This window comes from Bombus terrestris, chromosome 3 (genome assembly GCF_910591885.1).
Source record: "Bombus terrestris chromosome 3, iyBomTerr1.2, whole genome shotgun sequence".
Taxonomy (NCBI): Eukaryota; Metazoa; Arthropoda; class Insecta; order Hymenoptera; family Apidae; genus Bombus; species Bombus terrestris.
In genome coordinates this window covers 14,922,366-14,937,333 of record NC_063271.1, presented here as the reverse complement: position 1 = coordinate 14,937,333, position 14,968 = coordinate 14,922,366, and the positions used below count along the sequence as shown (strand labels likewise).

At 35.2% G+C, this 14,968-nt stretch overlaps 1 long non-coding RNA gene across 1 annotated transcript; it reads right to left on the bottom strand.

The window, feature by feature from the left end:
* Window positions 1-13,095: 13,095 nt before the first annotated feature.
* On the bottom strand, window positions 13,096-13,917 carry LOC125387226. The gene is made up of 2 exons (XR_007227805.1): window positions 13,566-13,917; window positions 13,096-13,440 (listed from the first exon to the last, which is right to left on the bottom strand). It is a non-coding gene; the product is annotated as an uncharacterized LOC125387226 (long non-coding RNA).
* Window positions 13,918-14,968: the final 1,051 nt, after the last annotated feature.

Below are 14,968 nucleotides of genomic sequence, written 5' to 3'. Positions count from 1 at the left end.
AAATTCTCCGATCAATCTCGATAAAATGTATTTTGACAATGTTATATTTAATCCATGCAAAATTTAATATTAAATAATAACATAGATGGTTTATCAAATGATATCATAGAATGCATTGGTTATGCAAAACGTAAAACGGCAAGACCCGAGCGTAAGCGAACGAACCACGTGAAAGCTTCTTGTTCTTGTGTAATTCTTTGTGGTCACTCTCAATGTGGAGGTGTCTTTCCAACCTCAATTTATAGTTTTATACCTGCGGTAGAGAGAAGAGGAGATACCTAATAGACGAGATTTACTACGGCACGCCCGTCTCAATTGCGGAACAAATTTATCTTCTTTGTGGTCAGCAGCCTTCCCACCGCTTCCTAGCCTCAATCTTGGTTCCGCTCCTCGTGAAATATTGGCTTACCCCCGAACTCGAAAGTTACTTGACAAACGAATCGATGTACGGTTGAAGGGAGAGAAAAAGAGGAACGATTCCTGTGGGATTCGAGACCCTGTAAACTTTCCCGCTTCAGAATGTTCCGGAAAAAGCTCTCACTTTCTACTTTCTTTTCTTTGACCGAACTAAATCTTTGTATGTAAACTATGAAACCCCTTGCCTACTGTCGTTGTCCAATTATTTTGACAATCCAATGTCTTGAGAACTCGTGCGATGTTACAAAACGTTACTAGGATCGTTTCGAATGTTAACAGATAAATAAACTATAGTTGGGTACTGTGCTTTAGGAAGCGTAACATTTACTTACGTGACTCACGCTGTACTATGATTTAGGAAAGTTTGATTTATGATATGATTGATTATAATTATACCGAAAACATTGGATCTCATTAATAGTTAAAGGAACGAGTTTTCGATAGCACGAAAAGCAAATGGAAATGTATGCTATCTCCTTTAACAAGAACAAAAACGTCAGGTATTAACGTACAGTAGCAAAGGAGCATAATTCAAAGCACAATTTCTCGTCTTAATGTGCGTAAAACTGAACGCATAAACCGGAACAGGTCAAAGCCAACTTTACGAAGGGAAGTCAAATACTTAGAAGTGTTTAGACAAGCTGTCACGGCTGTAACAATAGGGTTTATGTCGAGTTGTAAATACACCAGAGCTTTCTTTCCTTTTAGTCTAGTGCACGTTAACGCAATGCAACATCTCCAATCGATCGCTACCCTACACTGTTTAAAAGGTCAAAGTCAATTAACGTTGATACGCGAATTGCAACATGAATCACTGCTACTCGGTTGTTTCCCATTAAATTTATCCGTAAATTATCTCTAATGCATATCAACATTTGCGAATTTAGTTCTATCATTCGATAGGAAAATTTGAGTTTCAATAGCGATAAATCTCAATTTTATTGATCTATCGTATCGTAAGTAACTTTATCAAAACGTATTCAGGTCAATTTTTAATTATCATCGTCGTTGCTGACAGCTATCGTAGCTCCGATCCGAGATCACTGGTTTCCGGGGTTACTAGGTATATTGCAAATCTATCATATACTATCGTTATACATTTATTTAAATATTGGAATAATAACGTCAGAATAAAACTTGCAGTAATTCTACGTTAGAGTAGCAGCGATTGCAATTTTAAAAAATCACGGTAATCTTGACATACATATATTATAAAATTATTATTAATAATTCTGTTGCTTGTTGTTTAATATTTAATAACTCAAAGCTACGTTTAATTTTTTTTACGCCGGCAGCTGCAAACGATGTCAAAACTGAATCGATTGCTTAAAGTGACAAATAAACAAATAAAAGCAAACCCCAATAAATGCAACCATATTACATTCACGCTGCGAAAACAGACACCAACAAACATCCTTCTGAACGGCACGCACATAACACAAACAAAGCAAGTCAAATACCTAGGACTCCACTTAGATACATAACTCACATGGAAACAGTATACTAGATCAATAATAGACAAAATAGACAACAAGGAGACAAGTGCATTGGCTAACAAGTCGAAAATCCAAATTAAGCATAGAAAATAAATTAAAAATATATATAACGGTCATAAAACCAATCTGGACGTACGGAATACCACTATGGGGGACAGCAGCAATGAGCTATATAAACAAAATAGAGACATTGCAAGCTAAAATTCTTAGAACGATAGTAAACGCACCATGGTACAATAGAAATGAGGACAAAAGAACCTAGGAATCCCAACGGTCAAGGAAGAAATTAGCAGATACGCAGAAAACTACAAAATAAGAATAGCAACACACCCAAACTGGCTAGCTGCGAAAACGTTCAACACCTTAAACATGGACAGATGGTTAAGAAGGAAGCACTCAGCAAATCTCACAAAGGATATAATCTAGCAAACGCGAAGATGGTACCCCGTTGGGGGTAGCCACCTACATGTTAATATAACTGCTAAAAAATTCGACCTAATGTCCAAAATGGACAAATTGTGAATATTAAGAAATAAAAAAAAAGGACATATGTAGTCTCTTTCTATTTGTTGTTTTAATAATAATTTCACTAGAAAATACATGAACATTTACCTACACGTATTTATTAGGCATGTCAATATGTTGGTTAATTCAATTTATATAAATATCATCCTAACATTATTTGGCAGCAGTGGAAAATTGTTGATGATCCTAAAAGCGTGCTTCTTACTTTTAAAACCATACAGTTATTACAAAATATTGTCTATAAAATCGAATCTAAATTTGTCGTTATTAGGTTGTAACATGAATTCGCGTTACAAATTGGTTATTTAAACTGTAAGATAGAATGAAATGAGAAACCAAGAGATAAAGGACGAATTCAGTTTCTATTCAGTGTCTATTGTAACTGTGCGGCCCCTCGTGCGACAAGTTAACTGCATGGTAGATTATTGTGGAAATGCATTCGCGTGCGACAAAGCGTCGCGGCGTATACGACAGCATCCATATACTGTATAGTTGACCGATAGGCGAGATCTTTGGCCAAGTAAACACGGTTAATGGAGTCGTTGTTCGGTCGCTAAGCCAACGCGTGCATGTATCTGTATACGAATGGTTGTGAGTAACTAGAGTCTAGTCGCTAGAGGTATGTGCACGTTAATACGTTTGATACCTTGACTGCGTAATCTTTCGCAGGGGCAGGAGGTAATTAGCAGTAACGGACAGTTACGTCCGATATACGAACAATGGAACATTGCCGATGCGATGGGAATAGGAAGAGGGTGATGGCTGAGCGAGTATGATAAATGAACGGCGCCTGACAAGCGGCCATCGTTGCTCAATGATGGATGGTCGACGGTCCGCTCCCTAATTATTTCATACTTTGCAATCAGAACGATAATCCATCCGCAGTACCTGCAGCCTGTCACGGATAAATCATCAGTTATCATTTCTGAGTCACAACACGTGTGTGCGAGCAGCGTCGCAAACAATCGGCAAAAGCTCGTAGTGCCGCATTAGCGTCAAGGCAAGTCGTTAATTCTACGCCATCGAGTCGCCAGGATATCGCTCAAATCCGCCAAATGAGCCACTATATATGAATTTCCAATTGATTTCAGGACACACGGAATGTCCCGATTCACATAATTGCATATACAACTTTCGATATATCGCTTATTCTAACACATTGTGATATCACATTTATCTGTACGATTATTTCACTTACAGGTACAATTAAATCTATTTCGGTCTTTCCTTTACGATTTAATTTTCTTTTTTGTAATTTAATTGTCGAACAAATAACCTACAAAGATATTACACATAGCGTTAGAATTTACATGTTAAAAATATTCAAACGCGAAAATGTCCCCAATAATGAAAATATTTTACTGTGCTACATGTAATATACGTGTATATTCATTTAGCCTATAGGTGTCTGTAATTGTCACTACGTGACTATAAAAATGTAAGTATTCACATGGAATTTAAAAAATATCAGATAGCAAACGTGTGCGTGTTTACAAAGTAATGTTAAAATTTTTTAACCGGAACTGCAGCAGAGGTCAATAGTGCGAGGACAGAAATATCGATGGCATTTCGTTCGTAAGAATGAAAACGCATAATTTATGGCAGTGTTATTTTACGAGTCTTGCCGGTCTACGATTTTCTATTTGCATTTGCCGTCGGCACACAACGCCGCTTCTTTATGACCCTTTCTTCTTAGCCTCGCTTACCTCCACTAAGAATTACGGTCATTACAAACAGATGGGTTTTATGGCATGTTTTGATTATTATTAGTTTACTCTGGACAGTTTTCCAACAATAAGATGATTGTATATTTTCGTAAACAAAGTCCCATAAATTATAATAAATTTCAACTTTGTCAAAAAAATTTGTGTCGGTAATTTTCTTAAAATATTATTATTATATTACCAGAAATAATGTTCCTTATAATCCTTTGTACTTTACATTTGGGCTATATATAATCTGGACCTTCAATAAAATGGCTGATGTTCTATTTTTATTAGATATGTAAATAACTATATGAATAATTACTGTTATTTATGGTCCTTTCTCTGACAGATAATTTATAGGAGCACGAATATTATGATTTCTCGGTATATATGATAGAAAATTCAGTTGCGAACACAGTGTGATAGAAAAATCGGATGTACTACGATTAATTTGAAGCTTGTCGATTGTGTGCACCATCATTTAGTTTTTTATCATAATTACGTCTAGACATAAACAGCTTACGATACTTTTATATGAACTAACGAGATGTATTCGCCAATACACTAAGGAATACTAATTCCATATAATATTTATCGAAGAAAGACTGCTTTGACAATTTTTAATATTGTACTTTATTACCGACCAAGCAAAAGATCTAGAACAAATCGATATTATAGTTCTAGATCAAAATTAGGATTGTAGTACTGAAAAAGCCTTAAATATTTTAGTAGATACCGTTAAAGAAAATAGAAGGAAAGGTACAGTATAATACATCTCTGTTGAGTGGACATCAATTCCATCCGCGAAAACTTAAAATTTAAATAAAATAAATTTTTGACGTGAAATTTATTTTAAATGAAATATATAACTCGTTTATTTTTGAGAATGATGATATATTATTTTGACCAAAATTTATCCAACCAAGTGGTATTTGGAACGCTTAAGACATGCTACGAAAATAACTGGAATTAATCGTTTTGACCAAGATTTGACCTATACCTTATTGCTCGCTCATCAGAAATATAGCAACTAACATTATTGGTATTTTAATACCAGTATTATGTTATTTTGATATAGCTATGTGGCCTTCACACTGATCGGATTGAAGACAATAGGATGCAGTTTACATTAGTTCCATGAAGAACCCTTCTCTCGTAAAGCGATGCCGATGCCAGGAGCGATTCAACGTCGAGCTAATAATTTGAAGAACACCCCTCAAATGTGCCGCCAAGCAAACAATTGAGCCCACCGTGTCTAATTGCTGCTGATGATTTCCAAACTGCCCGTCATCTTGCAGCTAATAAATGGATACAGCCGATCCCTTAACTACTATAAGATCCAGCTACTATTATTTTCGACGAAGACCGAAGCGAAGGTTGTAAAGGATCGCCTAATTTACTTTCTGGCGGCGCGGCGGCGCGGCGCGACGCGGCGCCAGAGAAACACGTTAGTCGATATTTTCGTCAAATTCGCCGCTTATAAGTAGATTACCAATGGACGATTTCCTTTATTTTTTTTTTTTTTTTTTTTTTTTTTTATCAACTGTAAATTCTTAGACTTACCGTTGCTTAGATACAAATCATTAAGGTTATACCTATAAAGTAGCAAACGTGTTTTCTGACTCTATCATTAGCCATCAAAAATAATTGACTTTCAGACAGGATATGAATTTTAATAACAATTTTTGGCAGAAATAAATCTGCTTTATAAACAATTTTCTCGTTATATAAAACATAAAATAATACGTAAGCACATTTTCACTACAGTTAATAACATACAATCCGCTACAAATCAAAGACTAACTTACTACATATCCGTATAACAATACAAATTAATGTAATTCCTTTCATCGATATCGTATTATACGTATATAAATACATGCTTATAAAATTAAAGGAAAAGCAATACACAAGTGGTATCTGTATGATAAACTGGACTAGCTATGTATTGGTAAAGATTTTGAAAAAAGAAAGGATGTAACGACAAGAGGAAGAAAACAATAGAAAGACAACGTATTTTATGCTAGGGTGGCCCTGATCGACATTAATACGGCGGCAGTTGAAGAAAAGGGTGCGTTAGTTGCGGTTTACGAGCCGAGCGAGCTTTCCGACAAGGCGCCACGGCTTTACGTCGTCGTGTGTCACGCATCGTTAGTGCCGCAACGCCGTTATGAGACGTTTACGATAAGATATGTCACACCTTTCGCCCTTGACATCCTGCAGATTTACCACCGGTGTCGAGAATATGGCCGAAATGGGGTAGAGGAGACCACCTAGCCAGTAATGGCGATATTCGATAGTCGCCCCCGACTGTTACATGTTTTCAAACTGCGTGGCTCAAAAATTTAACACACCCTAATTATCTTGTCTTATCCCATTCTATATTCGTTTGATTTTGAATTTTAGGACTAACATGAATAACATTTGCTTGTAATAACGTATTTATCGTTGTATGATTTTTTTCATTAAGCGATAGATATATCTATTTATTATCACTCGTCATATGTGAAACATATATTCTTTATTAAAATCATAGTAATAAATGTTGAATTATGGATATAATTTCATCGTTCTGAAATAAATATTTGCACCGTATACAAATTTCGCATACAAGCGTTATAATTTAAATGACGTGGTAGCTAGGTATATATAATGCATTGTATAAATAACAGAATCGAAATGTATATATAAATTAGTTTTAAAAAATTTTAACACAATATTAAATTTTGTTTATAAAAACGAAACAAAATTACTGCCACTTACGCTTAAGACAGTGGTATCGCGGTACGTTACTGAAGTTATGCACATTATATAAGTTAAGTACATTGAGAATTTGTTTAACTAACCGTACTTACCGGTAGCTATGTATTTTGTTGGTAAATGGAGTTCGATAGCATTACGCTTTTTATCAAGGATATAAAAGCATAATTTAAAGTATACAAAATGTTCACCTGATGAAGCGTTTAACATTTTTATTAGGAAAGTAGAAATCGATAGAGATTAAACGAGGTAGTAAAGCTACGTATCGCGAAAATGTGATAAGCACGTCTGGCCAGTTGTTTACGAGAATGCGGGAACCGTGTAACGGTGCAACCCCGTAAGGCAACGGCGGGTAGTTCGGGCAGAAACACCCCTGAAACACCCCCCCTGATGGCTATAAAACTCCCGGAAACCATGCGCAGTTCGTCCGCCTATTCGCTGGTTCGCCGGTTCGCCAGTTCGCCCGTTTGCCTGTCCGCCCGCTGTCACATACGCTCTTTCCCGCTTACCGAGAGTTACGAGGCTGTAATTTCAGCGAGGGCGTCTCTTTTGCCCTTCCTGCTTTATCTTCGCGTCTCCGTGCAACCCGTCCAAACCCCACCAACCACTCTAGCTCGCCTATATACAGGTTCGCTTGTCTCCTGTCCCACAGTAGAAACGCTGTCGGCGACAAAGTTGAAGTTACGATGCTGGTAAACTCACAAAAGCTTTTTACAAAACTGTTAGTCGGTTCCGGGGACCCGCTACGCTGACAATAATTTGCAGTCTCGAACGTCGGTAGTCGAACGCATCCTATCTTCTAGTACTCTCATAAGAACACTACTTCGTGATCTCTTCGTCGTTTTCGAGAGACGCTTCGAGACAGCAGCACTTCTACTTTTACTTTGAATATGTTACCACAGATAACATTGTATATCTTACTTTGTATTTCGCATTTTCGATTCCATAGAATCTTACGACAAAATGGAAATCAATGAATACGATTTATCGTAACTGCGCATAGTATAAGGATAACGTTTATTAGAATTAGCTTGATATCTTTTTCAACTTTCCTCGACGCGTTGCTATAGCTCCGTTAAAGTCATTAATGTCATGTTATTTTTCATTATGTATCTATTTATACCGAAGATTTAAAATGATAGCTGTTCAAAAAGGTCTCTTTTTTTCTTTTTTACATTTTCCACATATGTAAGGAATGTCTTACTATTTCGTATTGATTGAAGAAATGAAATATTGATGAAGAAATGTTTCGTAAACGTAGTGTCAAAAAGTAAATATGGAAATTATAGTAACCTCTATGATGTAAAAGAATCATAAAATTAATCAAGTTCATACGTTTAATCAAGTAAATAATTTAGTGAATAAAACTTAGAAACATCAACTGGATACTTCGGGAGGCATAAAATAAGCAGGTAGATATATACGTATACTGTCGGCCATAAATATAAAGATACCTGCTGATATCTATAATGAATGGAATGCTTTTCACTAGGACACCACTATTACCTACTATATTTTAGATATTTCATTACCAATCTGTTATTTTATACACATCACATGTGTTATATAACACAAAATATTACTAAATTTTGTTAAGAATTTGAAAAAATTAAAGATTCTAATCATCATAGTATTTAAATATTATAATCATATTCAATAAAATGGCCTTCACTGAACGTAATAGTACTTACGTTCCAAAGTTACAATAACTATCTAAAATAATTATCATTTTTCTGTACACAACTAAATTTATCGAATGAACATAACAAAATTTGTTACAATAATGCTTTCAATATCGACTGAAAAGGATTTAGATACGTCGACTTCGTTATGCTCCTAAATCTCAAAAGTACTTATTGTGTAACTGTGAAAAAAAACTCCGAGCATGGTCAAACAATACCTATCGCGAAAAAATAGATGTAAACGAAAGAACAAGGCCATACCACTTTTGTAGTTATAAAAAATAAAATTGTTCTAATCTTCTTTTTGTCTCCATAAAAATAGTTAGAATGGTTTGCTAACATCGTTTTCATTAAAAAAGTTTCAAATATGTACTCAATCAGACTATATTAAATTGAATAAAAGTGTAACTTTCAAATATGAAAATAAATATCTTAATTTCTTTTATTTAATTTCATGCATTAATAATTCTAACATATACCTCTGATAAAAATAATTAAAAAATCAATTTGCATCTTCTTTTGTAGATTAATAACTTTTTGTTTTTAAAGAATCGCAAACAGAAAAAGATTTTGTAGAATTTAAATGATACATTACAATATTTTTACTGGAAATTTATGTAAAATATGGTCTGTACATATTTTTGTTGCTTTTGCTAATAATGTGAAATTGCGGTACGTAATATGTATTATGTATTATCCGCGATAGTTTTTCCGAAATGTACATAATTATATTTTTACATGTATGGATATGATAAATGTAAATAAAGCGACTTATATACGCGACAAAACATAGAATTATTATCATTTATAAACAAAGTAAAAAAAAACGTTCAGCTATAAACAAATATTATTTCCCATAGTAGGTTATACAATTTTTTAAAGAAAAATTAAAAAAAAGAAATGTCTGGTTGCGTATAACTGATAAATGTTTGGGATGAAATAAATAATAAAAGAACACTATTGTCGTAAAATAATAAAATGTCGAAGAATGAATAAATATTATACAATACCTACTGCTGGGAAATTTTGCGAGGGCTAGTTTTCTGGTCACAGAAATACCAGAAACGAAGGCTGTCTAAACAACCCATTCTTGTGCGACAAAAGATGAGGAACGTGGCGATATGTATACGTAATGACTGTGTCCAAAATCGAACAGCTGTTTGTCAGTGTGTAAAGGTCACAAAGAAGGCCAAAAGGATGTACATGTATGCACCGAGTGTCACACGGTTGACTGCCACGCCATTCGATGGCACAAGCCCTGACGAATAGAGTTAATGTTCAAAATGTCGGTATGAAATATTCGAGTGCCGATCACGAAGGACAAGCGTGAAGGCAACACAGGGGCTTAACAATGTTTTTGTATGAAACATAAAAGGACATTGTGACTCAACGAAATCTATTATAGGTAGTATCGAAGTCTATATACTCTGCAAATAAAGAAAATATTTAAATGGTTAAAACACACCTTCATCCTTCCTTTTTACAAACAATGTAATCATTGTTTGTATATATTTTGTGTCTTCTCATTCTTTATAAATGAATAGTTTTCCCAAGCTTCTGACTACATAATGAGTAAATAAGTAAAATAATAAGTAAAATAAATGAGTCATAAATCTCAGAATATTTCTTTGTTTAAAGTAAGTTTGTCTGAATAAAAATAAAAGTTTATCGCAAGATCTGAAAGAGAGAGAGAGGGAGAGAGAGAGAGAGAGAGAGAGATAAAAACACTAAAAGAGTAAATGCAAAATTTAATACGATTTTTTTTTACATGTAAAATATATCGATTTTAGTTTAATAACTATTATTGTTGTCAAACAGTCTCTCTAGGCGAAGTACAAAGCAATCATGTTCCGATCCAAAAGCGTTAAGTGGTTAAAGTTGTTTCCTTAGACAAATGGTACGGTAGCTCGAACGTTTCGACTGACAGAGCTGATGCCAGTTTAGCAACGAATAATTAAGATTGTAAACATAGCGAAGCCGTGCATAAATACGAACTATACGGATAATGTTTGTATAGTCAGTTACCAGCGAATGCTACTGTATACATAGGACTGTCGTCGGTGTCGACATGTGTATGACGTAAATAAAGTAGCCACAGGCGCTAACTTCGCTAAGTGTCCTCCCAATCTATATGCGTTCTCCATTAGAGTTTTGTAGGAGAGAAAGAGAAAGAGAGCGAGAGGAAGATAGACAGACAGACTGACAGAGAGCTGACAATCAGCAAGTGACCACCCTACGAAAGTCAAACTTCTATACTCGCTGTCCTAAACAAGCAACGCCAATCCCAATATACCGCATTGGATATTCGAAACTGCTATCATACGAGTATACTCTCGCTATTGCTGGCTTTCATTTTAGGATATACGTTAACGAATCACAATTATCAAACTATATTATCTCTTTTATCGCCAACACCTTTAAAAGCACAATTGCCTACATATTTTACGTTTCATAAGAAAGCACACGACTCGTTGTTAACATCTAAAAAAAACCGAACCATTAGCACAGTCAGAACTTCTCCCACACGACAGAAAGCACTTTACACAAATGTATAACCGCTACGTGTAATATTATGATGCTATTGAATGTGTTAAATTGAATATGTTACCGTTCGACTTAAATCGTACTTTAAAAAATTTTTTTTAAAAAGTTCTGTCGTATACATATCATAGAATATTAGGTTATATAGAGAGATATTATGTATTATACATGTATACAGTAATTCGGTGCAGGTAAGTATTCCTCAAACTATTTGCGACATATGCAATGCGACAATATTGTTTTGGTGTAGCGATAATACTCGAACATATGTATCTGTATATTTCACATCATACGTATTTCTACAAGTTTTACGAAAATTTTGACGAAGGAACTATTTTATTTTCTTATAAGAACGCCGTAAAAATTAGTATCACTACATTTGAGAAAACGTTTACACCATTCTTATAAAATAAGCTTCAATAATATGCAAGTATAGTTTTAATCTGTTACGTTGATTTTTAAGTTAATTTAATGACTCGATTTAGTGAAACAATATAATTTTCGTTGAAATGGTCTACCTTATCTATAATAAGGGAGATAAATAAATCAATCATTTATTTATTTCCACAGATATTTATAGTTACACATTACAATTGCTAATTCCAAGAAAGGTAGATAACTAGATATATAAATAAGCAATCACAATATCTGATACTTTAAAAATACTTAAGTTTGAAATCTTTTGAAAAATGAGATGTTTATTTCGATGATTAGTTTTGATAAAATGATTATCTTAACGCTATCAAAATGGATCGTTATCGGACAGACAAGCCATGGAAAAACTGAAATGGCTGACAAGATATTGGCTTTTGGTGAAGAGGTTTATCAAAGTTGCTTTTTATAAAGTCAAAGTTTGACGCAACTTATGGGATAAGAAATATCGTGTACATGATATCGTCGATCTTGATCAATCAACATAGCCGGTAGTGGATACCCGCACAATATGTATAGTAAAAGGGATCGAGATGGATATTGGATTGCACGATGAAAGCAGCTCGTTAAATTAGTTTCTAATCTGTCCGATCTCTGAAAGCACCGAGTTTCAGGCTTCGTTCTCGTGCGTCTAATCATTAATCTCTGTCAGCAGATGTGCCGCCGTCATTGATTTAAATCACCGTACTGGTACGTTGGTTAACCCTTCCTAATCTAGTCTACCCGTCTGGACTGGCTTAATGTTTGATCCGATTGCCAGGACGACATAACAAGACAACATATACCTACTTGCGCACACAGAAGTAGAAACAACGTGTTCCGCGTTCCAACTCACGACTATGTATGTATGTAGGTCGAAAAGAAAGGGCGAAGAAATCGACCCGACACTGTCGACTCTTTTTAGCGATTTTTTATTCCACGAAAGTAAATAGTGGTTAGTTTTCTCGCAATTACCGTAAACCGTGGCTGTTCCATGCCGATGATCTTAAACATTGCATCACCATTGAACAAACTCTGTATTTTTAATATTATTTATTATCGAACAACTCTTTATTTCCTAACGAAATTTTGATATTAACGTAGTTAGCGTGTACTGAAAGCTACAAGCCATTTAAGTATTATTACATTAGGTTATCGATTGTATTACGCATTACGACTTGTTTTATATCGCAAACGTATAAATTAATCTAGTCGTGAATGAACAAACGAAATTACCGTATAATACCCGATATTTCACGATAAAAGAGGATACGAGGCGATGAAATTATGGTAATAGAAAATTCTTCATCGTCCCTGAAAATTTCAACTCTTTTTGTATATCATATCACCTTCTGGTGTGATATAATTTATGATGCAGTTCGTAAAATTGATGGCGAGTTGTCAGTTGTTATATATTACTTGCCTGCATGAAAACGTTGATCATGAACTTGTGGCGAATAAAAAATGTCGTACGAAATTGTGCCTGTCAGAGAGGGTAACAGAAGGGGAAAAAGACTGAAAGGAGATCGTGTATAATATATAAGTGTGAATGAAAAATCATCTGATTCAAAACTGTATTTGGCTGCTTACGTTGCCCTACAAGTGATGTCTTAGGCGTTGACATATAAACGAACGTTAAACTCAATGGATATATATTGCAAATATAGATTGCAAATATAGAGTTTATACCTACTTATAGCTTCACTCTGTATTGTTTTACATAGACTTAAAATATTGAGAAAATATTAATTCTTAATTTGATCGTTTGTATTACGAAAATCACTTCTCTTATTACACATTTTTGTCTTTTGCCATGCCCGTGCCGCGTTGTACCGTTAAATACCAAGTAACGGTCCTGTGGAGAACATGGATAAAACAAGGATCCGTGTTGTCTCGACGAGTCTGTGGAAACACATAGTAGAAAATTACAAAAACTAATTAATCGATATTTCTTCAGCCGTTTCGAATCCTTAGCTGTTATGGAAATGAGAACTTGTTGAAGAAAATACGGTTCGCATTAGACGTACGTGGGTATCAGCTCAGTTGATGTAACCATAAATGTACTTATGAAATCTTTGTTCCTGGTAAACTAGAGTCCAAAAGTCGAGAATAAAACGTGGTAAGGAAAACGTGGATAAAGAGCAGTTGCTTCTAATGGTTCGTACCAGCAAGCAAAGCCATCTCTCAGCGCAGAGACTCCGGAGAAAACGGGGTGGGAACAGGATGACAGAAGAGCGACGATCTTTCGACGAAAATTTCGGTACACGCTCTTTGCGGGGTCGGCAGCCGTCCGTGGCTCGTGAGCGAACTCGGGACAGTAAATCAACCCCGAGAGTGAACTCTCGGCGGTGGCAAACAATGCGCGGCGTGACGAAGGCATTGTCGAGTTTACGCCCCACAGGGTGCTCTGTGGCTAACATCCAGAGCTCAGTTCACTCACCATTATGGAAAGGGAAGGGAAGCTAGGAAGGTGGGGGTACCCCATCAATTACATGGGAAATTGCGCTCGCATTATTTATGTGCGTATACACCGACACGGGCTGCACTAGGCCACGCCACGCTATACCACGCCACAGTTCTCTACAGCGGTTATCGATGGCCCGACAAAGAGGACATAAATAACGCCTTTTGCACCAATACGCGCGCAATTGTAAGTATAGGTCAGTAGACGTGTGTGTATGCATGACATATTCGCACGCATATAGTTTCACTCATAATTAGTAGAGCGTCTTTACACTGGATGCATCCTTTGCGAAATCTTGGCGCGTGCGTCGCTCGAATAGTTGTTACGCAATTTCACGTTTTCGATATCCTATTTTAAATTCTAATTCAATAGCTGCTTGGTTTTCGGGTAATTCCGATTATAATGCTTTTGACATGTTCAAATTATTTCAAACCATTATAATATATCCTACGATAAATGAATATCGTTATAGTATTAAACGGGCGTTCAAATTACCCCGTATAATTAAACGTTTACGTAGTTCGACTTTGAACATTTATATTTATCCTCGTAATTTCAAAATTCTTTGAAACTTTCGTATGATGCGTCTACGTTGATGCTGCAGCACCGAAAATTGTTCTCTACAAGTGCATCGATATTTCGATCACGTCTTGAGTTTATGTTATTATGGATTTAGTTGAGTTTTGTGTTATTTTTATTTGATGGATTTTTGTGACGATTAGATATCATATTTCACGTAATTTATTGGTTTTTAGCAACTCAACTGTTTACTTCTTCGTTTTCTTCTTTTGTGTTTTCGCATCTCTCTATATTGAGTCTGGATGAATTATATTTTGGAGTATATATATTACAAAAATTTGTTTCTTTAAGACGGTTTATTATATTTCATATACGATCACGTGATGTTAGAACTGTATTCGGTTTTATGTTGTATTCTTGTCTTAGCGTTTCTGTTCTTCTGCATTC